We start from the raw sequence: 25,105 nt of genomic DNA, 5'->3' as shown, positions 1-25,105 counted from the left end.
CATTTGAGGGTTATTAACATCATATTATGTTGCATCCTTAGTATTTATCTGGGGAGTAACTGGATGCCCATGACTTCCTGTGTTGTCCTAAGCCTTCATGACTACTCTGCAGGAAAAGGGCGACTAAGGACCCTGTAAATGTGCTCCATTACCCAGGACAGCCAGTTTCAGTGGATATGCCTTCTCTAGGGGAAGTATTAGACCCTCCTTTTAACCTCAGTCTCACTGGAGAAGTCGATATGGATTTTCTCCTGTTCTTTTTTATAGGTAGATGGTAGATTGGTAAATGTGTATTTTGACAAGCTTATCAATGTATATCAGCTAATCAGGGTGGGATATAGTATGTGGGGTATATTTGCCCACTGTTCTTTCTTTTCCCCGGACAAAAATGGTGTGTAGTGCTTAAGAGACGAAATGATATGACTGTGGGCAAAGATCCAACTGAAAAGTCAATGAAAAAGGCTATCTTCCAGCATTGTGTGGTTTTGGATTACTTATTGGCAGAAGAGGAAGTAGTGTGTGTAATATTAAACTTATCAGATTGTTTTTTGGAAAATGGTGATAATGGGGAGATTGTTAAAAAAACTAAGGAACTCAGAAAAGTCACTCGTTTGTCTGTTCAGACATGGAAGGGATGAGAATGTGATGTTTTCCAGGCTTCCAGATAGCTTAGCCCTGAAAAGGGTCCTCTTTCTTGTTTTGTGTGCAGTAGTGTTAGAAATGAAATGTAGTGTTGTTTTTGCATTCTAGTGTTAGAAACATAGTGTTGGGTTCGGTTTTTTACATATATATCCTAGTGTTAGAAATACAATAGTTTGTTTGAGATAAGTAGGATATCTGCACATTCCAAGGACACCAGGAGTGGTTTACGGCCCAAGAAACTGAGGGAGTGAATTGGGCTCCATCTGGGGAAGAAGGATTTATGGCCCAAGGTAAGACCTAACAAAGCCACTTCTATCTTGCTCCTCAGGGCAGGATGACACCAGTAGATTTGTTAATTGGGAAGACAGCCAAGGGGGCAAGAAAGGTCAAAATTTTACCTTAAAGGGTAAAAAGTAAACTGCTAGAATGGAATGTGTAAACAGGGGCGGGAAACTTAGAGGATCATTAGAAGCGTCAGAAAGGCTGTAAACCCTGGAGTGCCCGGCTAGTGGGGAAACAGGGGAGGGAACTTTGTCGGGAATAGGGAATATAAACCGTTATTCACCTGGCTATGGGTGTGCCTGCTTGCTTAGGTCAGCCATTCTTGCAAGAATGTAAATAAACTGTGCTTCGCTGAAGGATCCACTTGGGCCTGCTCACTGTAGCCACATTTCTCACAGTAGCCACATAAATATTTTTGCCTTGTATTATTCTGTCCTATCCAACCTCTCCAACATGTAGTGGCAAATACACAATCTGTAATAACATCAACTGATGGTGCTATAAAAGATGCTCTTTTTCTGCCTGTTCTAGCCTATATTTTTTTTTTCTCTCAAAAGCACCTCAGGACACTGTTGAGCCACGGGGTAATGTGAGAAGCCAGCATGTCTCAGCATTGTTGGAATGCAGGTTGGGGTCTTTAGGAATGGAAATGAAGCTTGCCACCAAGCAATGGCTAATCTCCTAGACATGGAAATGAGCCAGATGGTGCTGAAATCCTAAAGGAAGGACACAGCTGGGTACCCACGCCCTGCCCTTCTAAGCCCTGTGCCTGCAGCCAGAGGCTTGAGACTTGTGGGGAGTGAAATAAAAATTCAGAGCTTCCAAACCCCTGGAAGTGGGAGGCTGGGTGCGGCTGGGTGAGGATTCTGAGATGAAGACCCAGTAACAGCAAACAAGATGTTCTTGAGCAGGCATTCTTTATTCCAGCGCTGGGCAGCACCGCGGGATTCTTCACCATAAGTGCTCCGATGAGTTAGCAAAACACCCCAACTAATATACACCAAAAACATGTCTATTCAGTTTTATTTCAATGAGTTCCCAGAATTCTTTTACATAGTCATTTCATTTTCTGGAATTGACTATCTTAGTAATTATGCATGCTCGAGGGTCTCCTGGAGGGGGGTCTTTGTTGATTCTAGTCCTTTGTCATCTTTGTCCTGGTCTCTCTTCCTGATCCTGTCTCCAGTCCCTGCTGGTAGCTTGCCCAGGTGGGTCAGAGTCCATATAAATGTTGTCTGTAGGCTCCACAGGGTGGTGTCTTAAAAGACCTGAAGTTATCACAACCTGCAGGATGCTTGGCATCGACTGATAGTTTCACAAAGCACTTTGTTTTAAAAGTAACCAGTTCAGCTAACATAGTACACCAAATTATTTTAGTAAGTTTTTATTAGGCTATTATTTCTATTTAGTCTACTAATGAGTATTCTATGACTATCAGGAGGAAGTCATCGTGTGAGCTTCCCTCTGAAGACCACCTCAGAGACACAAGGCACATGTACACAGAGGAGGGGCTGAGCTCAAGAACTGTAACTATAAAAACCTGTGACACTATCAATGCAGCAAAGATCTTCCCCACCCAATGACATCACTGGGCCATGGTGGGAACTACCCTGTCCTTGCTATTCTCACTAACTCTGCTTTCTCCTCACTTTCCTGTCTTTTTCTTTCTCTCCTATCCACCCTATCCAACTTCTGTGCAACTCCAATAAAGTTTGAAGTGCATGTGACAACTGACCTCGTTTCTGTCTTAATTTCACCTTCTGGGATTAACTTTTAAACCTTTTCACAGGTCCTGCCAGACAAAAGGTGCAGCTGCTGTGCAGGATAGCGACATCAGTCCAGCAGCTGGAAAACTTGCAAGCTTCAGCAAGTGGCTGCTTACAAGAGAGCTCCCTGAAGGAAAAAATCAGTAAAAAGAGAAGTGGCTTCACCCTGGCTCAAACCAGGAGAGTGTTGATGTGTACCAGCTCTTAAGGTTTGTCTGTCCCACTGTGCTCAACTGAACATGTGTGCACATCCACACACAACCATTTCAAAACGAGGTGGGCTTGAGTCATGAGGTGGACATCAGGCTTGTGTGTTGGGGGAAACATCAGGCTCATGTTGCGGGAGTGGGGAGGGGACACATCCCACCCTGGTGGCTGGACCCAACCTCAGCACAAAGGCCATGCCAGCCTGGAGATAAGAGGATGTGAAATGGCTGCTTTGAGATGGAAAATCAGGAGGACAATGAGCACTCTGGCACTTACCCAGGTAAGGTTCTTCTTGGACTTTAGTAGGCATCTGTCTTGAGAAGGCAAAATGCCTTGAGCTGTGTGTGTCTCTGTGTCTGTGTATGAGTGACAGGGATGTATGGGAGAGGGGGACCCTCCTTTGAAGCCACAGGGTTTCAGACTACAGCCCCTTGCTCTCCAATAAGCCACCTGTACTGGGCACTGGGGGGCTTGGGCTGCAGTCTGACCTCCCAAGTGTTCATCATCCGTTTATGACTAAAGGATCAGGTGTGTTTATGACCACAAAATATTTGTCTGTCCCAGTGTGCTCAAGTGAGGCTGCATGAGAGTGCATTAACCAAGTGGCAAATCCAAAGTAGTGAGATGGAAATGTGAGGTGATTCATTAAGTCAACAGAGAGAACAAGGTGGAGATGGGCCTTGGTAACTGTACTGACTACAACAGCGCTATAACAGGGGTTAATATTACAAAGCTCTTACCACACTGGTGACATGTGAAGAGTTTTTCTCTGGTGTAAACACGTGGGTGATGCCTCAACCCACCACTAGTGCTGAAGCATTTCCCACACTCAGGACACTTGGAGAGCTTCTCACCCTTGTGAATCTGGCAGTGCCCAGTTCATGAGGAATTGCAGACAAAGACCTTCCTGCATTCCAGATACCTGAAGGGTCTCTCACCCATTTGAAGTTGCTGGTTCTGGGTTATAGATGATCTGCTGAGAAAATCTTTCCTGCAGTGGTGGCTGTCATAGGGCCTCTTCTCGCCCTGGGAGCAGCAACAGGGTCAGTCATCTTTACAAAGCTGTTAGTGTTTCCAGAAGGCAGAAGTCTCTGAAGCTGTTCTAGCAGAGGGGACACATGGAGGGCTTCTCTCTCCTCTGTGGATGCAATGATGATTGATGGGCTCAGTGCTTGTGGGAAAGCGCTTCCCACACTCCAGACACCTGAAAGTGCTCTTCCCTGTGTGGATTTCCTGGTACTGGATTAAATACTAGCTGTGTATATAACTCGGCACTCCAGATGCCTGACGGATCTCTTGCCCATGTGGATACAATGGTGCCAAGTTAAATTTGATTAAAAGTTACAAGTTTTCCAACACTGGTGGCAGTCGTAGGACACGGCACTGGGGCAAGAGTGTCACCATGGAACCAGACACGAGGTGGCTCCAACAGGGCCACCACTCTAGGGCCGATTGCCCCTATGAATGATTGGAGATTGGGCTGGGAGGATCTCCTCCTGATAGTGGAGATTGGCTGGGTGGATCCTGACTTGTTCCTGCATCCCACACCACCAACAAGGTCATCTCCCACATGGATTGGATGACATTTCACCAAGGCTGAGCCATGACCAAAAGCTCTCCTGCCCCCAGGGCACCCAGATGGATCCTGCAATGGGCCAAGGTGAATTCTGGTTCAAGCTGTGGCCATGATCAGGGCACTTCCAGGGTTTTCAGTGGTGGTGGGGGGCACATCAAACCTGCTCTGGGAAAAAATGGGGTGCGGGGTGAAATCGGGGGGACACGTTACCCATGCAGGTGGACACTCTCCCCATCTGGAGGGCTTTGAGGGCTACACTGGCACCTCAAAACAGCAAAGTGAGGCAACAGTGGGTGTGAGGGCTCTAGGGTGTACTGGGGGTCTCAGCCACTCCAGGGATGAGTTGAGCTCCTGCAATTGCATGCACCCTGCATAAGATAATTTGGGCATCCTTCTTCATTGCAGCCCCAACCCCTCCTTGGGTGACTTTGGAGTCTCCCTGTGGGACAACAGACCTTGTAGATGTCTATGATGTGCTGGTTGGGTTTGGTGTAGGTGTTGGTAGCTGGGGTGGCCACAGGAAGAAGATGAAAAGCTCTCCTAGCTACAAAAACTGCAGCCAATGCTCTGGCCAAGGCTGAGGCATCTGACACCATGGATGGGCCTCTGCAACTGAGATATGAAAGGAGGGGAAACCTGAGAGCAGAGGAGCTGTGCCGCTGGGGGGAGGAGGCAGAGAAAAGGGGAACAAAGTAATTTGGGGCCGGGAAGCAGGGAGGAGTGGGGTGAGGTGTTTGAGCTCTGCTTTTTGTTCTGTTTGCATCCCGTGAGTGATACATCAAATTGATTTTTCCCCAAATTGAGTCTGTTTTGCCCGTGACCATAATGGGTGAGCGAACCCTCCCTGTCCTTGTCTCGACCCAGAGGCTTCTACTTGGTTCTTGTCCTCCCCATCCCACAGAGGGAGGACACGGGGGGTGAGTGAGCAGCCGCCTGGTTCCTTGTGGTGGGTCAGGCCCAAACCAGGGCACAATCACAGCCCCCAAACCTCTGGAATGAGTTTGGGTCCCCCCTTGTACCACAGTACCCACCATCCCCCCTCGGATTGGGGTCCTCACACCCAGTGTGCGGGTATAGGGATAATGCCCCCTCACACCCTCGCACCGGTACCTGCACCGGGGGCATAGCCCAGGCCGTGGAGGGGGCGATGTTCTGTCCGTTACAAACTGGAGGGGCACGGTTTCGAAGCAAGACCTCCTTCGAGCTGCAGCGAGACCGCTGGAAGAGCAGAACAGAAGCGGCAGGGCGGGGTTGTGCAGGGGCGGGGCCTGCGAGGTGTGGTGTCCACGAGAGGGGTTGGAATTTTTGGGGTTGAGGAGACGATACACATACGTGTGTGGTTGTGTCTACATGTGTGTACATTAGAGCGCACTGACATAAAATTCTTGCAAAACCAGGTGGGATTGTGTCATGGGAGGGACATCAGGTTTGTGTCATAGAGGGGAGGGCACATATCCCTCCTCAGTGATGCTTATCCAACCTCAGAGAGCCTAGAATTCCACCCTATCCCTGACCCTCTCCAACCCCAAAATTCCACCTTATCACCGTCTTCCCCAACCCAAGAGTTCCATCTCTTTAATTCCATAAAATACAGCCAAAGAAAACTCTCTCAGACCTTTTTTGGAGCTCAAGAAAGCAGCATTCTTCAGTGCAGAGCTGCATGTCTGCAGAACAGCTTCCAGAGTCCTGCATGAATCTTACTCACCACATCTGGCTGATCTAGACCTACGACATGTTCATGAGCGCCTCGGAACATGGAAAACATTTCTTCCAAATGATCACAATGTTTCTCTGCACCTGCACAAGAGATGATTCAAAACCCTCCCAGGAGCGTCTAGATGGTCTCTGGTGCCCCTTTCTGGTGGTTGGAGAGAGATTTTTCTGGTGAGCTTTAGCTGAACCCACATCCTTTTCTCCCAAACAGGGACCTTGTTCGGTGAAGGGTGACACGGTTTGACTCAGGATCGGCAACTGAACCAGCGACAATAACGCTCTGGATCCCCTCCCCCTCCCACCCAGGTAGGGAAGGAGAGAGAGAATGAGGGAGAGAGACTTTCTTAATCAAAAACTAAACTAGACAGCTTTAATTAAACACTAGTGATAAAATAAATATGGACAATTCTACACAGGTGTGTTCAGGAATGTGCAAACCCCTCTTGCCTCCCCCCACCCCCAGCAGCTCCCCCAGCATCTCCTGAGCTGTGAGCAGCCCCGAAATGTCCCAGAGCTGCTGGAGAGAGGGCAGAGCAGCCAGGAGCTGAAGGGAGAGTGATGAGGGTCAGGAGTGCACGAGCCTGGGGATCAATGGGGATGGATGGATGGATGGATGGATGGATGGATGGATGGATGGATGGATGGATGGATGAGTCTTCCCTGGAAGACATCCTTGGACAGTAGAGAAGGGGAGAAGAAGCAAGAAGGAAGTTGTCTTCTGTGATCCCTGACCTTACACCAAGCCCTAGGTAGATATCTATGAATGGAATATCTCTGGCCAACTTTGTTGTCCATCTAGTCCACTCCTCCCTGTGGGAGGGTTTGTAGGTATGACTTTTCTGCTCCTTTAGTGGCCAAATCCATAAATCTGATAAGTGGAGCAAAATGTCTTTGGTCTTTTGGTAGCATCTACAAACATTCAAGCGTTATCAGTCCAGCAGCTGGAAAACTTGCAAGTTTCAGCAAGTGGCTGCTTACAAGAGAGCTCCCTGAAGGAAAAAATTCAGTAAAAAGAGAAGTGTCTTCACCCTGGCTCAAACCAGGAGAGTGTTGATGTGTACCAGCTCTTAAGGTTTGTCTGTCCCACTGTGCTCAAGTGAGTCTGCATGAGTGGATTATCCATGTGTCAAATCCAAAGCAGTGAGATGGAAATGTGAGGTGATTAATTAAGGCCACAGACAGAACAAGGTGCAGACGATCCTTGGTAACTGCACTGACTATAAAACTGCCCTGACAGGGGTTAATCTTGCAGCAATAGCAACACAAAGTACACAATACATAACGCACCCAGGGATTCTTTCACCCCTCCCCAAAACGTGAAAGTCACGATATCTCACCCAAGGAGGTGTGCCTGCCTGGGGAAAGAAGAGAGGATCAGGCCCATTGACCCATCCCAGGGGAGAGGCTCTTCGCTCCTCAAAGGATTGAAGAACTAATTTATTAACTTTTAAGTGGTTCCTGAGCTGATGCCATTTTATGGTCCATGAGAAAGTGCAGAAAGAATCATTGGTGGGACAGATTTTTGGAAAATGATGAGCTTAAATGTCCCCCTTCATTCTCGGTGATCCCTGAGGTGGATGTGGACACGATGGATAAGATCCCATCTCTAGTAAAACCTCTTCTCACATTGGGAGCAGCTAGAGGGTTGTTTACCCATATGGCATCATTGATGTCTCATCATGGCAGCGTGGTCTCTGAAGCTCTTCTGGGACTGGGGACACAGTTTCTCTCCTGTGTGGGTGTGTTGATGCTCAATGACTGTAGAGCTCTTGGCAAGGCTCTTCCCACACTCCAGACACCTGAAGGGTCTCTTGCCCATTTAGAGTGGCTGGTGCTTGCTTATAGATGATCATCTGCTGAGAAAATCTTTCCTGCAGTGGTGGCAGTAGTAGGACCTCTTCTTGCTTGGGAACAGCTAGAGGGTCAGTCATCTGTATGGAGCCGTTGATGTTTCCACATTTTGGACATGGTGCTGAAGCTCTTCCGGCACTGGGGACATGTGTAGGGTTTCTCCCTGTGTGGATGCGTTGATGGCAGATGAGCAAAGAGCTCTTGGCAAAGCTCTTCCCATGCTCCAGACATCTGAAAGGTTTCCCACCTGTGTGGATTTCCTGGTGCCAGGTTAAGGTGCATTTGTTAAGAAAACTCTTCCCACACTCCAGACACCTGAAGGGTCTCTCGCCCATTTGGAGTCTCTGATTCTGGGTTATAGGTGATCTGCTGAGAAAATCTTTCCTGCAGTTGTGGGAGCAGCTACAGGGTTGGTCATTTGTATGAAGCCGTTGATGTTTCCGCAAGTTGGAGCGTTGACTGAAGCTCTTCTGGCACTGGAGACACGTGTAGGGTTTCTCTCCCGTGTGGATGCGATGATGATCGATGAGCGCAGAGCTCCTGGCAAAGCTCTTCCCGCAATCAGGACACGTGTAGGGACGTTCACCTGTGTGGACCCGGAGATGAGAGCTGAGGCCTGAGCTGCAAGTGAATCTCTTCCCACATTTGGGACACACGTAGGGTTTTTCCCCAGTGTGGACACGTTGATGACGGATCCAAGAGCCACTGCTACCGAAGCTCCTCCCACACTGAAGACACTTGTAGGACTTCTCACCTGTGTGGATCTGGCGGTGTTTAGTTAATGTGGAATTGTCACCAAAGCTCTTCCCACACTCCAGACACCTGAAGGTTCTTTCACCTGTTTGGAGTTGGTGGTTCTGGGTTGTAGATGATCTGTTGAGAATATCTTTCCTGCAGCGATAGCAGTCGTAGGACCTCTTCTCGCCCTGGGAGCAGATACAGGGTTGGTCATTTGTATGGAGCTGTTGATGTCTCCACAAGTTAGAGCTGTGTCTGAAGCTTTTCTGGCAGTGGGGACAAGTATAGGGTTTCTCTCCTGTGTGGATTCGCTGGTGCTGGGTTAAATTGTAGTTGTAAGTAAAACACTTCCCACACTCCAGACACCTGAAGGGTCTCTTGCCTGTGTGGATTTGCTGGTGCTGGATTAAACTGGAGTTGTCCATAAAGCCCTTCCTGCATTCAAGAAACCTGAAGGGTCTCTCACCCGTGTGGATTCGCTCATGCCGGGTTAAATTTGATCTTCTGTTAAAAGTTTTCCCACAGTCGTGGCAGCTGTGGGACATGGCACCGGAGCGAGGGTTTCACCGTGGGACCAGACAGGAGGTGGCTCCAACAGGGCCACACCTATAGGGCCACTCAAAACGATGGATGAGTGGAGATGGGCCGGGTGGATCACGACCCTTTCCTGCGTTCCTCAGTAAGAGCAAGCTCTTCTCCCACGTGAATTCAGTATTTCATCAAGGTTGAGCCATGACCAAAAGCTCTCATGCTTTTGAGGCACCCAGAGGTGTTTTCACTCTGATGGATCCAACAGTGGGTCAATAAAGATGAATTTTGGTTCAAGTGGTGTCTGCCCTCAGCGCACTTCCTGGTTTTTCAGTGGGGGGAGGACATCAAACCTGCTCTGGGAGAAAATGGGGTGCAAGGAGAAATGAGCGGGCAACCCATGGAATTGGGCACTCTCCCTATCCTTAACTGGGTTTTAGGGGCTACACAGACACCTCAAAACAGCGAGGTGAGGGAACACTGGGTGAGGGGTCTTTGGAGAGTGCTGGGGGTCTCAGCCGCTCCTGGGATGAGTTGGGTTCGTGCCACTGCACCCACCTTCTATGACATAATTTGGGAATCCTCCCATTGCAGTCCCCCCACTCCTGCGGTGAAGTAGGTGTCAATCTGTGGGACAGCACGACTCTTAGATGTCTGTGACGTGATGGTTCGGTTTGGAGTGGGTGTTGTTAGTGAGGGAGTGGCCCAGGGGTGGCTCATGTAATAAGATTAAAAGCTCCCCCAAACTCCAAAAACTGCAGCTACAGCTCTGGCCCAAGGACGAGGCATCAGAGTCCATGGATGGGCCTCTGCCACTGAGATAGGAAAGGAGGGGAAACCTGAGAGCAGGGGAGAGGGGGAGGTGGAGAACTCTGTGGAGACCAATGAGAGCAGCGGTGGGAGCAGCGCTGGAGCAGAGATACCAAGGCCGGGGAGGAAGGAGGGGGAGGAGGTGCCCGAGCAGAGTTTCCCCTGCAGCCCATGAAGGGCCACGGTGGCACAGATGTGGACCTGCCCCCGTGGAGCTGCAGAGGAGCCCGTGGAGCCCAAAGAAGCCCGTGGCTCTGTGGGCAGCCCACGCTGCAGCGTCTGTTCCTGAGGGGGAACAGGGAGGGACTCGTGTTGGAGGGTTGGTGAAGGACTCTCTCCCGTGGCAGGGACCCCGCGCTGGAGCAGGGGAAGGCTGTGAGGAGTCCTCCCCAGGACGGGGAAGGAGCAGCTGAAAACAGCGAGTGACCAACTGGCCAGAAAGCCCCTTCCCTGTCCCCCTGTGCCGCTGGGGGGAGCAGGGACAGAAACGGGGAACAAAGGAATTTGGGGCCGGAAAGCAGGGAAGGGAGGGGTGGGGCGACGTGTTTTAGCTCTGCTTCTTGTCCTGTTTGCATTTGACTAGTGATAAATCGAATTGATTTTTTCCCCAAGTTGAGTCCGTTGTGCCCGTGGCCATAAGGGGTGAGCGAACCCTCCCTGTCCTTGTCTCGACCCAGAGGCTTCTACTTGGTTCTTGTCCTCCCCATCCCACAGAGGGAGGGCAGGGGGGGTGAGTGAGCAGCCGCCTGGTTCCTTGTGGTGGGTCAGGCCCAAACCAGGACACAATCACAGCCCCCACACCACGGGGATGAGTTCGGGTTCCCCCCTGTACCTCAACGACCCCACACCGCCCCTCCCCCCGGACTGGGGTGCTCGCACGATGTGTGGAGTATTGGGATAATCTCCCCCTCACTCCCCACCCCCGGTACCTGCAGGGGGGGCACAGCCCAGCCCGGGGGGCGATGCTCTCTCGGGCACCAACTGGGGGGTCCCGGCTGCGGAGCGAAACCTGCCGGGAGCTGCAGCGCGATGGTGGGAAGGGCAGGAAATGAAGGGGCGGGGCCGAGGGGGGCGGGGCCTGGGAGGGGTTTGGGGTGTCCGGGGGGAGGAGTTGGAAGTTTGGGGGAGGGAGGAGGGTAATACACGTGTGTGTGTGTGTCCCTTTGTGAACATGGCTGTACAAGGCTTCACGTTTGTGCGCAGTGACAGAAAACTGTTTCGAAACCAGGTGGGCTTTTGTCATAGGAGGGACATCAGTCGTGTCGTTGAGCTGGGAGTGGATACGTCCCTCCTCGGTGGCACCGATCCAACGTCAGGAAACCCAGAACTCCACCCTATCTCTGTCTCCTTCCAACCCCAGAATTTCATCCCATTGATACCGTAAATTCCGGCCAAAGAAAACTCTCTCAGACCTTTTTTGGAGCTCAAGAAAGCAGCATTCTTCAGTGCAGGGCTGCATGTCTGCAGAACAGCTTCCAGAGTCCTGCGTGAATCTTATTCACCACATCTGGCTGATCTAGACCTACGACATGTTCATGATCGCCTCGGAACATGGAAAACGTTTCTTCCAAATGATCACAATGTTTCTCTGCGCCTGCACAAGAGATGATTCAAAACCCTCCCAGGAGCGTTTAGATGGTCTCTGGTGCCCCTTTGTGGTGGTTGGAGAGAGATTTTTCTGGTGAGCTTTAGCTGAGCCCACATCCTTTGCTTCCAAACAGGGACCTTGTTCGGTGAAGGGTGACACGGTTTGACTCAGGATCGGCAACTGAACCAGCGACAATAACGCTCTGGATCCCCTCCCCCTCCCACCCAGGTAGGGAAGGAGCGAGGGAGAGAGGCGTTTCTGGATTGAAAACTAAACTAGACAGCTTTAATTTAACAGAAATGATAAAATAAATATGTGCAATTCTACACAGGCTTGTTCAGGAATGTGCAAAACCCTCTTGCCTCCCCCCACACTCAGCAACTCCCATGGTAAGTAGAAGAAAAATTGGCTTCATTCTGGCTCAAACCTAGATAAGAGGCCAAGATTTTTATTCAAGTTGTTGCTTGAGAGTAGAATTTATACACTCCGGTTCACCCCTTGATCGTGGCCTGTAGGAAGTATGATAGTCCCAGATGTTGGATGAGACATTGTGACATTTGGGATATATGGTGCTTGTCTTGAACAATCCAAGAGAGAAACAGTGTATTTAGACACTTGGGATGTCTGGTGTTTGTCTTGAGACATCTATGAGTTTAGCAGGATTTATTGCTGGACTAAAGAGATGTCTCAGCAGCCCACTGAACCGTTTTACTCAGCAAGTCCCCGCGATGTGTCAGGCCTTTACAATGGCCCAATTGGGACAATCAAAATCCAGCACATCTAACTAACATGGAAGATTTAAGAGATATGATTATCCAGGGAATCCGGGAATCAGTTCCAAGAGATCAGAATATCAGTAAAGCTTTCGGTGAACATCAGAAGAAAGATGAAACCCCCACAGAGTGGCTAGAAAGGCTAAGAAAAGGTTTGCAGCTTTACTCAGGACTAGATCCTGACACACCTGTGGGACAGGCTTTATTAAAAACACAATTTGTAGCCAAATCTTGGGCAGATATTCGAAAGAAATTGGAAAGAACTGAGGATTGGCAAGAAAAGGGTTTGGATGAGTTATTGTGAGAAGCTCAGAAAGTGTATGTGAGGCGAGAGGAAGAGAGTCAAAGGAAACAGGCAAGAATATTGGTAACAGAAGTAAGAGAAGGGCATAAGGAAGGAAGGGAACATGAAAGGAGAAAGAATTCACAGGAAGTGGGAGAAAGATTTCAAGAGACTCAATATGGACCTGAAATGTTGAGACATGTGTTAGGGAATGTGGAATGCTTCTATTGCCGTAAGAAGGGACATATGAAAAAGTATTGTAGGAAACGTTTGCAGGATGAGCAAGTGTTTAAAGAGGATTAGCGGGGTCAGGGGCTCTATTTGCTGGGGACCTCGCGAAGTTCAGAGCCCTTGATAAAATTAAAATTGGGTCCCCAGTGACAGGAATTTGAGTTCTTAGTGGACTCTGGAGCAGAAAAATCAACAGTACAACAAATACCATGGGGATGTTCTTCATCCCCAGAAACTACACAAGTTATTGGAGCTAAAGGAGAACCCTTTAAAGTGCCCATCATAAAAGGAGTAGAGATAGAAACACCTACAAAATTTGCAGTAGGGACCTTCCTGCTAGTCCCTGAGGCAGAGTATAATTTATTGGGAAGGGATTTAATGGTAGATTTAGAAGTCAATTTGGAAATTAAGGAACAGAAGTCACAAGTAAGACTATGTGTTCTTACTGTTGAGGATGAAGCAAAAATAAACCCTGAAGTATGGTATACTCCTGATTCTGTAGGAAAATTAGATATAAAACCTCTTGAGGTTTCAATAAGAGACCCTGAAGACCCGATAAGGGTGAAACAATATCCCATCTCTCAGGAGGGTCTAAGGGGATTACAGCCTGTAATTAGGTGATTATTAGCACAAGGCATATTGAACCCCACATAATGTATGTCCCCACATAATACCCCAATACTACCAGTGAAGAAAACAGATGGCTCATATCTGCGAGTGCAGGACCTACAGGAAGTGAACAGAAGAATGGTCACTCGATTCCTGGTTGTGGCAAATCCATATACTCTATTGAACAAACTCTCTCCTGACTGCAAATCGTATCGTGCAATAGATTTAAAGGATGCTTTTTGGGCTTGTCCATTGAAAGAAAACTGTAGAGATTATTTTGCCTTTGAGTGGGAAGATCTGGAAACCAACTGTAAACAACAATTAAGGTGGACTGTCTTACCTCAGGGATTTACTGGGTCCCCTAATTTGTTTGGACAAGCTTTAGAACAGTTGCTGGAGTCATTTGAAGTAGAGAAAAATGTAGCACTAATACAATATGTAGATGATTTGTTAATAGCAGGGGAAAAACAGGAAGAGGTTAGGCAAGTGTCCTGGTTTGAGCCAGGATGAAGCCAGTTTTTCTTTTGCTGATTCTTTTTTTTTGTTTTTTTTCGGTGAGCTTTCTTCAACTAGCAACTGCGTGTTCTGCTCGGTTGATAAGACACTGGAATGTTTTTATAATTGCTGGGCCCTCAAGGTCGTGCCTTTGCTCTGCTGGCTCAGACACTGCAGGGGGATCTGTGGCCCCCTCGTTGGAGGCTGGGTTAGACAAACTGCAAAACTGGCCAGAGATATTCCATCCCATATATCTACGTAGGCTCAGGGGGAAGGTTGGAGATGACAGAAGAAAACTTACTTCCTTCCTGCTTCCCTCTCTGCCTTCCTTCCTGCTTCCCTCTCTGCCTTCCTTCCTCTCTCTCTCCCTTCCTTCTTCTCTCTCTCTCTCTCTCCCTCTCTCTCTCTCTTCTGTTTGTGGTCGGCGTCTGGGAAAACACCATCTGCCCATCATCATCGACCTGTCAACCTCAAGCCCTCCTGACCCTCGTAACTCTCTGCCTTTCTCCAGCAGCAGCTCCGGGATTCCTCGGGATTGTCTCGTCTGAGGGGAGTGCTGTGGGAGTTGCTGGGGGTGGGGGGAGGCGAGAGGCTTCTACCCACACCTTTGTATAATCACATATATATATATTCTCTTATATCACCCATTAGTATTCTAATTAAAGCTGCACGGTTCAGTTTTCAATCTAGCCAAGTCTCTCTTTTTTTCTCTCTCTCCTTCCCTACCTGGTTGGGGGATTGAGAGCATTGTTGTCAAACTGAGTCAAACGGTGACAGCAAGAGAGTATCAGACTACTTAACTTTTTAAGTCTAAAGGGGTTGAAGGTGTCAAAATCAAAATTACAATTCACTGAAGAGGAGGTAAAATATTTAGGACACTGGCTAAGCCAAGGATGTAAAAAACTGGACCCTGAAGGGGTTAATGGCGTATTGTCCCTCCAAGCTCCCCGAACAAAAAGACAGGGGAGGCAACTTTTAGGATTATTAGGATACTGCCAACAATGGATTGAGAATTATAGCAGTACAGTAAAATTCCTATATGAAAAATTAACTAGGGAAGGGTTATTAAAATGGGATAATGAAGATGAAAAACATTTGGAGGAATTAAAAATTGATGTAGTAAATGCTCCTGTACTAAGTTTACCAAACACCTGAAAACCATTTTACCTTTTTGTGAATACAGAGAATGGCACAGCTTATGGGGTATTCACACAAGAATGGGCAGGACAGAAGAAACCTGTGGGATATTATTCAAAATTGCTAGACCCTGTGAGTCAGGGATGTCCTACATGTCTACAGGCAATAGTGGCCACAGCCTTATTAGTGGAAGAGGCTGGGAAAGTAACCCCTGGGGGAGAATTAAAGGTGTATACCCCTCATAATATATGGAGCATCCTACAACAAAAGGCAGATAATTGGTTGACTGATAGCTGATTACTAAAATACAAAGGAATATTAGTTCACTCACCTAAATTAGAATTGGAGACTACAAATCTGCAGAATCCAGCACAGTTCTTGTATGGGGAACCTGCTCAGGAATTAGTACACAATTGCATCCAAGTGATAGAGTCCCAGATCAAAGTTAGGGAAGACTTAGAGGAGGAAGAGATACAGGAAGGAGAGAAGTTATATATAGATGGTTCATCCCGAGTAGTAAATGGGCAATGTAAGTCAGGATATGCTATAATAGATGGGAAGACCTTTCAAGTAAAGGAATCAGGGCCCTTAGAGAAAACTTGGTTGGCTCAGGCTTGTGAACTATATGCCCTATTGAGAGCCCTACAAGTGTTAAAGGATAAGATAGGAACAATTTACATTGACTCTAAGTATGCCTTTGGAGTAGTTCATACCTTTGGAAAAATCTGGGAGGAACAGGGATTAATCAGTACTCAGGGGAAAGGATTAGTCCAGGGAACACTGATTAGGAAACACTGAAGGCATTACTAGGGCCACAAAAGATAGCCTTTGTACATGTAAAAGGACATTGTCACCATTTGACTCAGTTTGACAACAATGCTCTTGATCCCCTTCCCCTCCCACCCAGGTAGGGAAGGAGAGAGAGAAAAAAAAGAGAGAGACTTGGCTGGATTGAAAACTGAACCGTGCACAGCTTTAATTAGAATACTAATGGGTGATATGAGAGAATATATATGTGATTATACAGAGGTGTGGGCAAAAGCCTCTCGCCTCCCCCCACCCCCAGCAACTCCCATAGCACTCCCCTCAGACGAGACAACTCCGAGGAATCTTGGAGCTGCTGCTGGAGAAAGGCAGAGAGTTACGAGGGTCAGGAGGGCTTGAGGTCGACAGGTCGATGATGATGGGCAGATGGTGTTTTCCCAGACGCCGGCCACAAACAGAAGAGAGAGAGAGAGAGAGAGAGAGAGAGAGAGAAGAAGGAAGGGAGACAGAGAGAGGAAGGAAGGCAGAGAGGGAAGCAGGAAGGAAGGAAGTTTTCTTCTGTCATCTCCAACCTTCCCCCTGAGCCTACGTAGATATATGGGATGGAATATCTCTGGCCAGTTTTGCAGTTTGTCTAACCCAGCCTCCCACGGGGGGGCCACAGATCCCCCTGCAGTGTCTGAGCCGGCAGAGCAAAGGCACGACCTTGAGGGCCCAGCAATTATAAAAACATTCCAGTGTCTTATCAACCAAGCAGAACACGCAGTTGCTAGCTGAAGAAAGCTCACTGAAAAAAAAAAAAAACAAAAAAAAAACAAAAAAAAAGAATCAGCAAAAGAAAAACTGGCTTTATCCTGGCTCAAACCAGGACAGACATCAAAAAAGCTTTAAACCCCCTACTCGGGGAAACAACTTAGCTATGAGGAAGCCAAAAGGGCAGCACTATTAGTATTAGGGCAATTAAGTAATGAGAATGAATCATTCCATATGGTTAAAAGTTTTACAGATAGAGAGAAGGAAAAATTACAACAAACAGGAGCCAAGGAACAGGGTGACAAGTGAATGTTACTGGATGGTAGAGAGGTCCTTCCAAAGGGATTGGCTCAGAAAATAATGGGGAAACTACATCAATAAACTCACTGGGGAACTCAAGTTTTAGTGGATCAATTTGAGACTAAGTATGTTTGTGTAGGGGCTTATGGAGTGGCTAAGAAGATATTGGAAAGGTGCTTAACTTGTCAAAAGGTGAACAAGAGACAACTAAGAGAGAGAATTCAAGGTGGTAGGGAAATAGCTGAGAGACCATTTGAAAAGATCCAGACAGATTTTACTGAATTACCTAAGGTGGGGAGGTATTGTTACTTATTGGTGCTAGTGGACCATCTTACCTATTTTGTAGAGGCTTTTCCTGTAGCCAGAGCCACAGCTAAAACAGTAATTAGAATCTTATTAGAAGAAATTATCCCCAGGTATGGAGTTATAGCTGTGGTCGACTCGGATAGGGGCCTGCACTTTACCTCAAAAATTATTAAAGAGACAGCAGAGCTTTTTGGGACCAAATGGGACTATCATACCCCATGGCATCCACAGAGCTCAGGGAAGGTAGAGAGAATGAATGGAGAAATAAAGAAACATATAACTAAACTAATGATAGAAACCAAAATGAACTGGGTAAAATGTCTACCACTAGCTTTACTATATATCAGAACCCAACCTCATACCAATACAGGAATCTCCCCTTTTGAAATGATGTATGGGATGCCACATGACTTTGGAGTTCCGATAGAGCATCCCAAGATTGAGGATAAAATTTTACAGGAATACATAGTCGAATTGATGAAGAGAAGGCAGGACTTGAGAAAAAAGGAGTTGGTGGTCCAGAGACCTCCTTTAAACATTACAATATGTAAGATTCAACCTGGTGATCAAGTGTTAATCAAATCCTGGAAAGATTTGACACCCCGTTGAGAAGAACCATTTGTTGTTTTACTTACCACAGATACAGCCATTCGAACAGCTGAAAGAGGATGGACTCATGCCAGTAGAGTCAAGGGACCCATCCAACCGACTGAGTGGACAGTGACTCAAGGACCAGACCTAATGAAATTAAAAATTACCCGAAAGGTGTAAGACTCATGCAAGCTCAAGAAAAGTGGGAAGCTCGACAGCAATCCAGGTGGACTAAGCTGTTGAGACCATTGGTAGAGGAGCTCTTTGGATCAATTTCGGCCTCTGAGGCAGTCTTCCTACCTCAGGAGCTAGTGATTTCAGGAGGAAGACATCTTCTATGTTCAGCAACTATAGACTTAGCTTTAAAGACTTTTTGCCATTGTGGGGATAAAACCTGTGAATTTTGGGTAAAAATTTTATGTGGGAATTGTAAAGGGATCCTATGGGTAAATAAGGTAGTCTTGCAATGCTCATACTTTTGCCAACAGTGTGATCAGAAATTTAGAAATGACACAATATTTCAGTCTTGACAACGAATATTAGACAAACAGTGGACAAAATCCAATGGTCAGCCTGATGAGAACCACAGGGGACAGGGGCAATATGTGTTAGAAACCATTTTGAGTTGGCTCCCTTGAGGTGCTTTCTAATCACTCTAGTTCATCATATTAAAGGAGTAAAATCTACCAGAATTATTAAGCAGTGTTGTGGAAAGCAAGTAATATTTGCAAACTTTCAGGACATTACTGAGGAGGAGTGGAACAGGGAAATTGGGAGAGGCCTGAAGTATCAGGAATCAAAATAAACTTAAAGAGACCTCTTAAATGCCACCATAAGGAGCTGAGCAGGGAAAGAAATCATAATAACAAGGCGCCAGGAACTCCTGAAGAATACCACTGCTGCCGAGAAGAAAATATACCTCGGTGCTCCCTGCAAAGGAGTAGACGAAGGAGGCAGAGGGGTAAAAGTGTGGAGGTTAATAATGCTGGGCCTGATGAGAAGAGCTGTGTTCGCTCCCATGGTGATGAGAGGTGGAATGAAATTTTAATGTGAAACAGGAGTTTGGTTTTTTTTCGTTTGGATAATTGGCATACAGGGAAATAATCCTCATCAATCTTATGAATGGATCCTTGCAAGATGGAAGGATTCTCATATAATTAGACCAAATATTACAGCAGGCCCTCCTGGCTTCGTTGCCTCACTCTGTGACTTAGTACCCATACAACCATGTTTGCACCAGATCCCCTATTATCTATGTCCACGAAAAGGGCATTGCAATAGTCCAAATCAATATTATTGTTGATATTGGGAATGTGTTACCATTGCTTCCTCCTGGAATCTTCCACACAGGGATAAGTTTTTAAGGACTAACTGGACACAAAAGGATTGTACCACGCCCCGATCTGAAACCAGATAGAAACTGTACAGCTGAAAGTGTTGTGACAGTAACATTACAAACTAACTGAAGTAAAGAATGGGGTTTTTTTGGAGCCGCCAAAGAAGCTGTTTTAAGATTTGATAAGCAAATTAAGAGTATAAAAAGAAAAGGGAGGAATTTGTTATAGGTGAATCAGGAATTTAATTTGCTGATCAAATGTGAATGTACATGGCTGGGTGTTAAGCTGCAATGTTTGTTAAAGGTTTGTAGTTATGTTCTGTTATGTAATGGTTAATGTTGGAAGTTATACCTTGTTATTTAATGCTAAATGCTGACGGCCATATCAGGTAGATAGAACTATAAGTTATATAACATCTTGATTGACTGTGCAAGTCCCGGAGAGTAGCAACAACGACGCAGAGAATGGAATATTCCGAGAGAGACACAGACCCCCCCCCCCCTCCAAAACGGCGGGAAAAGGGATGGAATTTTCCGAGAGGGGTGGACCCCCCAAACGGCAAGAAAAAGAACTGTATAAAAAGGACCCCCACGCAGAGCCGCGTGCGCGCTGTTGGCAGAGCAAAGACTCTCTGGCCACTCAGCGCTGGTTGTTCACCTACCTCACATAAATCGATTAATTTCTAAAATATTTTTCTGGCTGGTTATTGCCGATTACAATGCCCCTTCAAGACAAGCAGACAGGGTGGTAACAGACTTCTAGTCACTTGTGTGCACTTTGCCTTTAACTCTGCCTGGCCAGTTAAAAAGCCAAACGGCCAGTGGAGTGCCGGCTTACAGTTGCTGACAGGCACTGAATGCCAGCACTCTGCTTCTAAGCCCCGCAGTGCCAAATGTCTCCGAAGTGGTAACTCCAACTCAGGGAGCATCCCGTTCGTGGGTTGCAACCCTAGATGTGTAAGTCTTGTTCCTAATAAAAAGTTACGACAATGATGAATTCGCTGTTCTAGGTTAGCTGAACGGGTTACTTTTTACACAAAGTACTTTGTGCAACTGTCAGTCAGTTATACCAAGCTTCCTGCAGGTTGTGATAATATCAAATCTCTTGAAGACCTGTCTCAGCCAACAGGCAACATTCTGTCTTATTGTCATGTTGATTCTGGACCCACCTGGGCAATCTTCAGGCCTTTTACAGCTGAAGAGATAGCAAAGCAGCTGGAAGGCACTTGAAACCAGCAGGAGACAGGACTAAGAAGACAAAGGACTAAACTCAGCAAGGACCCCCACAGGAGACCCTCGATCGTGCATCATTAAAACTGAATATGCATGGTTTTTGTCTGCATATTAGTGTCCTGGTTTGAGCCAGCTGGGGTGTTTTGCTACCTTTGTTTTGAAGCACTTATGATGGAGTTATGCCCAGTGCTGCCGATAAAGAACACCTGCTTAATAGTCTCTGTGACCATTGAGTCCTGACTTTGGATTTTCACAGCCCCATGGTGGTGTATGTGGACTTCACCTGTTGGTGAAAGTTTCTCATACCCATCTTTTGTGCTTCAGATGTTGCTTTGGACCCACATTGTGCACTGTGTGCTTCTAATATCTTTTTCCTGCTGCCCTGGCAGTTTGCTCAGTTTGTGCTTCTAACACACACAGCTTCATTGTTGCTGTGTGCATTACGGATTATGTTGACTCCTAGAAATCACAGAAGATGCTCTTTCTTCATGTGGTATCTTTTTGAGTGTGTTTTAATTCTGACGTGTGGTAATTGAATGTTATTAACATCATATTATCCTTCATCCTTAGTATTTATCTAGGGAGCTACTGGATGCCCATGACTTCCTGCGCTGTGTCTTAAACCTTTGTTTCTACTCCTCAGGGAAAGGGAGACTGAGGATCCTGCAAACGTGCTCCATTGCCCAGGACAGCCAGTTTTGGTGGATATGCCTTCTCTAGGGGAAATATTAGACCCTCCTTTTAACCTTCAACTCACAGGGGGAGTTGAGATCTGTCTTTTGTTTTGTCTTACAGGGTGAAGATCGGATGATAACCAAGCCTAAGGCACCCTGGCACTACACCTGCTCTGGATCATTGTGGCCTATTTGTAATTGGTTTAGCACCTGGAAAAGGTTGAGGATTTTTTTCACACTCTGTGGACATAGGGAACCAACTCTCCAGTTTTAAACTGAAGGTACAGGTTAAGGCAGTACACCTGTAAAAAAAGAAAGCAACACTAATTTTCATGGCTTTCTTGTACATTATAACTGTATCTGAATCTGGTTTTGAATGTGGTTATCTTTTCTAGGATATCAAGAAGTCTACTCTCCTCCTAACTGCCCTAGAATCTCCCTTACACCTGTCCAGGAATTTCTTCTTCAGCAAAAGCCCCTGGCTGTGCCTCCAACCACTCTTTAAGCCTGTTTGTTTCTTTAGCAGGAAAGGAATTGTTCCTATGAGTGGTAAACTGACATTATGTCCTTTTGCCATTTAAAAGGTCTTTTTTCTTTCCAGCTTATTCAGGTTTGTCACTCTTTGTGGTTTTGTTTTGTCTTCTTGTTTTTTTGTGTGTGCTTTCCTTTTTATTATTACTCCTGAAAAGGAAGACAAACGAAAAAGCACAAACCAGATTTCTGTAGTCTGTGCATGCTGATATGTAGCTGAAGGTTCGTTCTCTGGATCAGAGCCAGTGGTGCCAGAGTATCTCAAATGATTCCACTAACACCTGGTAGCAGAGAAGTTGAAGGGCAGCTTTGTGGAATCACCACCCAGCACCCAACCTTGAGCAGCATTGGAATAAAACAATATCTCAGCTCCGTGTGATTGGTTGGCTCTGTGCTCACTGGGGGATGAACCCCAGATTTGGGACTACAGTTTGGACAACCAGATGGGGCTGCAGCCACAGCCTTGCCTGGTTTGTCTTGCTGCAGCTGGCAGGGAGGAGGGACCGGAGCGGAGTCCAGCACACACAGACCTGTTGATCAGGGACTCCCTCAGCTCCTCTCCCTTGTCAGGCAGTGAGTGACACCAGCTGCAAGGCTTGAAGGGAGATACTCTGGCAATTAAGGGTACCTAAGGGAAGAGAAAGAGTAAACCTCTTGTACCCCTTAAGGGTGCATCCTGAAACATGGGGACAAATTTAGAGGGGATCCTTTCAGAAAGGAAAGATGGAACAATCTTGTAACCAGGGGTGGCCACCATATCCATTAGAAGGTAGTAAAAAATTGCCTGAAATTACGAGTGGGGTGTATTTGCCCACTGTTCTTTCTCTCTTCTGCCCAGACAAGAAAGGTAGGTAGTGCTTCAAGAGTGATATTATATGACTGAGGGCAAAGATCCAACTGAACAGCCAATGAGAAAGGCTGTCTTCCAACATCATATAGTTTTGGATTACTTACTGGCAGAAGAGGGAGTAGAAGATGGAGTGTAAAATTGCACAATCAGATTATTGTTTGAAAATTGTTAACGGGGAGATCATTAAAAAAACTAAGGAACATAGAAAAGTCACCCATGTTCCTGTTCAGACATGGAAGGGTTGGGAATTTAAAATGTTTTCCAGGCTTCCAGGAGGCCCAGCCCTTAAAAGTAACCTGCTTTTCTTTTTGTGTGGAGTAGCCACATAAATGTTTTTGCCTTGTATTATTCTATGTCCTGTGTCATGGGGTGGACATCAGGCTTGTGTGATGGGGGGGACACCCGGCTCATAGATTGAGAGGGGACACATCCTACCTTGGTGGCTGGACCCAACCTCAGTACAAAGACCAGGCAAGCCTGGAGATAAGAGAATGTGAAATGGCTGCTTTCAGATAGAGATTCAGGAGGACAATGGGCACTCTGGCATTTACCCAGGCAAGGTTCCTCTTGGTCCTTAATTGGCACCGGTATTGAGAAGGCAAAACACCTAAAACTGTGTGTGTGTGAGAAAGTGAAGGGGAGGGGGACCCTTCCATTGAAGCCCCAGGAATTCAGACTACAGCCCCTTGCTCTCCAACATTGCTCATGTACCAGGCACTGGGGGGCTGGGCTGCAGTCTGACCACTTGGGTATTCACCAACAGTTTATGACTAAAGGACCAGGAAAAGTTTGTCTGTCCCACAGTGCTCAAGTGAGGCTGTGTGAGAGTGGATTATCCAAGTAGCAAATCCAAAGCAGTGAGATGGAAATTTGAGGTGATTGATTAAGGCTACAGACAGAATGAGGTGGAGATGGGCCTTGGTAACAGCACTGACTACAACAGCGATATAGGAGGGGTTAATTTTGCAGTAATAACAACACAAAGTGCACAATACACAGCACACCTGGGGAAGTTTTCACCCCTCCCCAAAAGGTGAAAGTCCTGATATCTTACCAAAGGAGGCAACCCTGCTTCAGGGAAGAAGAGAGGATCAGGCTATGGACCCATCCCAGGGGAGGGGCTCCACTTGCCCCAAACTAAGGATGGAAGAAATAATTTATTGCCCTTCGATGAGGTGGGACATGAGTCATAACGAGTGTATTGGTTAGCGATTTCCAGACTAGTAATATTTATTAATTAGGAAAAAGGTAAGGGAGACACCCAATGTGTGTGGAGCCTTGGCTGCACTTCACAAGTCGTGCTCAGTCCACCCTTTAGCCATGAGGGACCTGGGTGTGAGACCAAGCAGACAAGGACAGGGTGGATCCCTTCCTGCCAGTCAGACCTGTCCTCCCCACCCAACACCAACTTGCCTACTTGTCAGGTCCAAGGCCCAGCTGAGCACTCCTCTGCACAGCTCCTGCCAAGAAAGTTTACACAAAGCAAATCCAGGTTCTGTTTTCCCACCTATAAAACAACGAGCCTCAAGTTAAGTCTTCTGAGTGTGTCCCAATTTTTCAGCGACCACAGCTGGACACTGAAGAGCAGAGAACATTTCTTGGGTCTAAATCTCCCCAAAACAGCATCCTAGAGGACAAAGGCATTTTTGCTGCTTATGTACCAAGAAGCAGCATCACCTCAAAAAGATCCAATCCCACCTTGTTGCCTCCTCCTTTTCCTTGCAAATCCCATGACTAAATCACCCTAAAACACTCTTTATGGGTATTTATCCCCCCACACGTGCTTTGTCTCTTGACTAGGGTGTCACCATGATCAAGACTTTATTTTCATCTCATTTTGGAAATACAGTGACCTTGACCATGCCCCTTCAGTCTCGGTGATCCCTGAGGTGGATGTTACCCATGGAGTTGGATACACTCTCCAATACTTAACCTCAAAACAGCGATATGTGGGGACACTAGGTGCTGGTTCTTTGGAGAGTGCTGGAGTCTCAGCCATGCCTGGGATGAGTTGGGCTCCTCCCATTGCACCCACCTTCCATGACACACTTTGGGCATCCTCCCATTCCAGCCTCTCCACTCCTAGGCTGATGTTCGGGTCCTCCTGTGGGAGAACAGACTTTGCAGATGTTTATTATGTGCTGGTTTGGTTTGGAGTGGGTGTTGTTAGAGGGGGAGGGGCCCAGGCATGTGGAGAATAGCCATGGGAAAAGAAAAGGGGCCTCCTCGATCTGCAGGGGACTAGACAAACCAACATGAGGCCAGCCAAAGGGTCAGGGTTTGCAGTGAACAGCTCTGTGAATGTTGCACTGACATTATGGGAAACTTACAACTGTGAACATATCGATGAGCAGGTGTGAATGCTGTTTACACCCCCTCCCCTGCATCCCGGCTGCTTAGTCTCCATTCCCTCTATAAAAGTATATAAGGGAACATTTTAGCAGAATTAACGATTTCATTGCTTCTCACCCTGGGAAAGGAGCAGCTGAAAACAGCGAGTGACCAACTGGCCGGAAAGCCCCTTCCCTGTCCCCCTG

At 47.0% G+C, this 25,105-nt stretch overlaps 1 protein-coding gene and 1 pseudogene across 1 annotated transcript in view; one reads left to right on the top strand and one right to left on the bottom strand.

The window, feature by feature from the left end:
• Nucleotides 1-25,105, top strand: part of LOC127396196 (zinc finger protein 850-like) — a 183,446-nt gene that overhangs the window by 20,619 nt on the left and 137,722 nt on the right. The window lies entirely within an intron of this gene.
• Nucleotides 6,986-25,105, bottom strand: part of LOC127396186 (uncharacterized) — a 122,089-nt pseudogene continuing 103,969 nt past the window's right edge.

Source organism: Apus apus, unplaced genomic scaffold, assembly GCF_020740795.1.
Source record: "Apus apus isolate bApuApu2 unplaced genomic scaffold, bApuApu2.pri.cur manual_scaffold_30_ctg1, whole genome shotgun sequence".
Classification (NCBI taxonomy): Eukaryota; Metazoa; Chordata; class Aves; order Apodiformes; family Apodidae; genus Apus; species Apus apus.
Note: the sequence above shows the minus strand (reverse complement) of the source record. Positions and strands in the feature narration are given on the sequence as shown.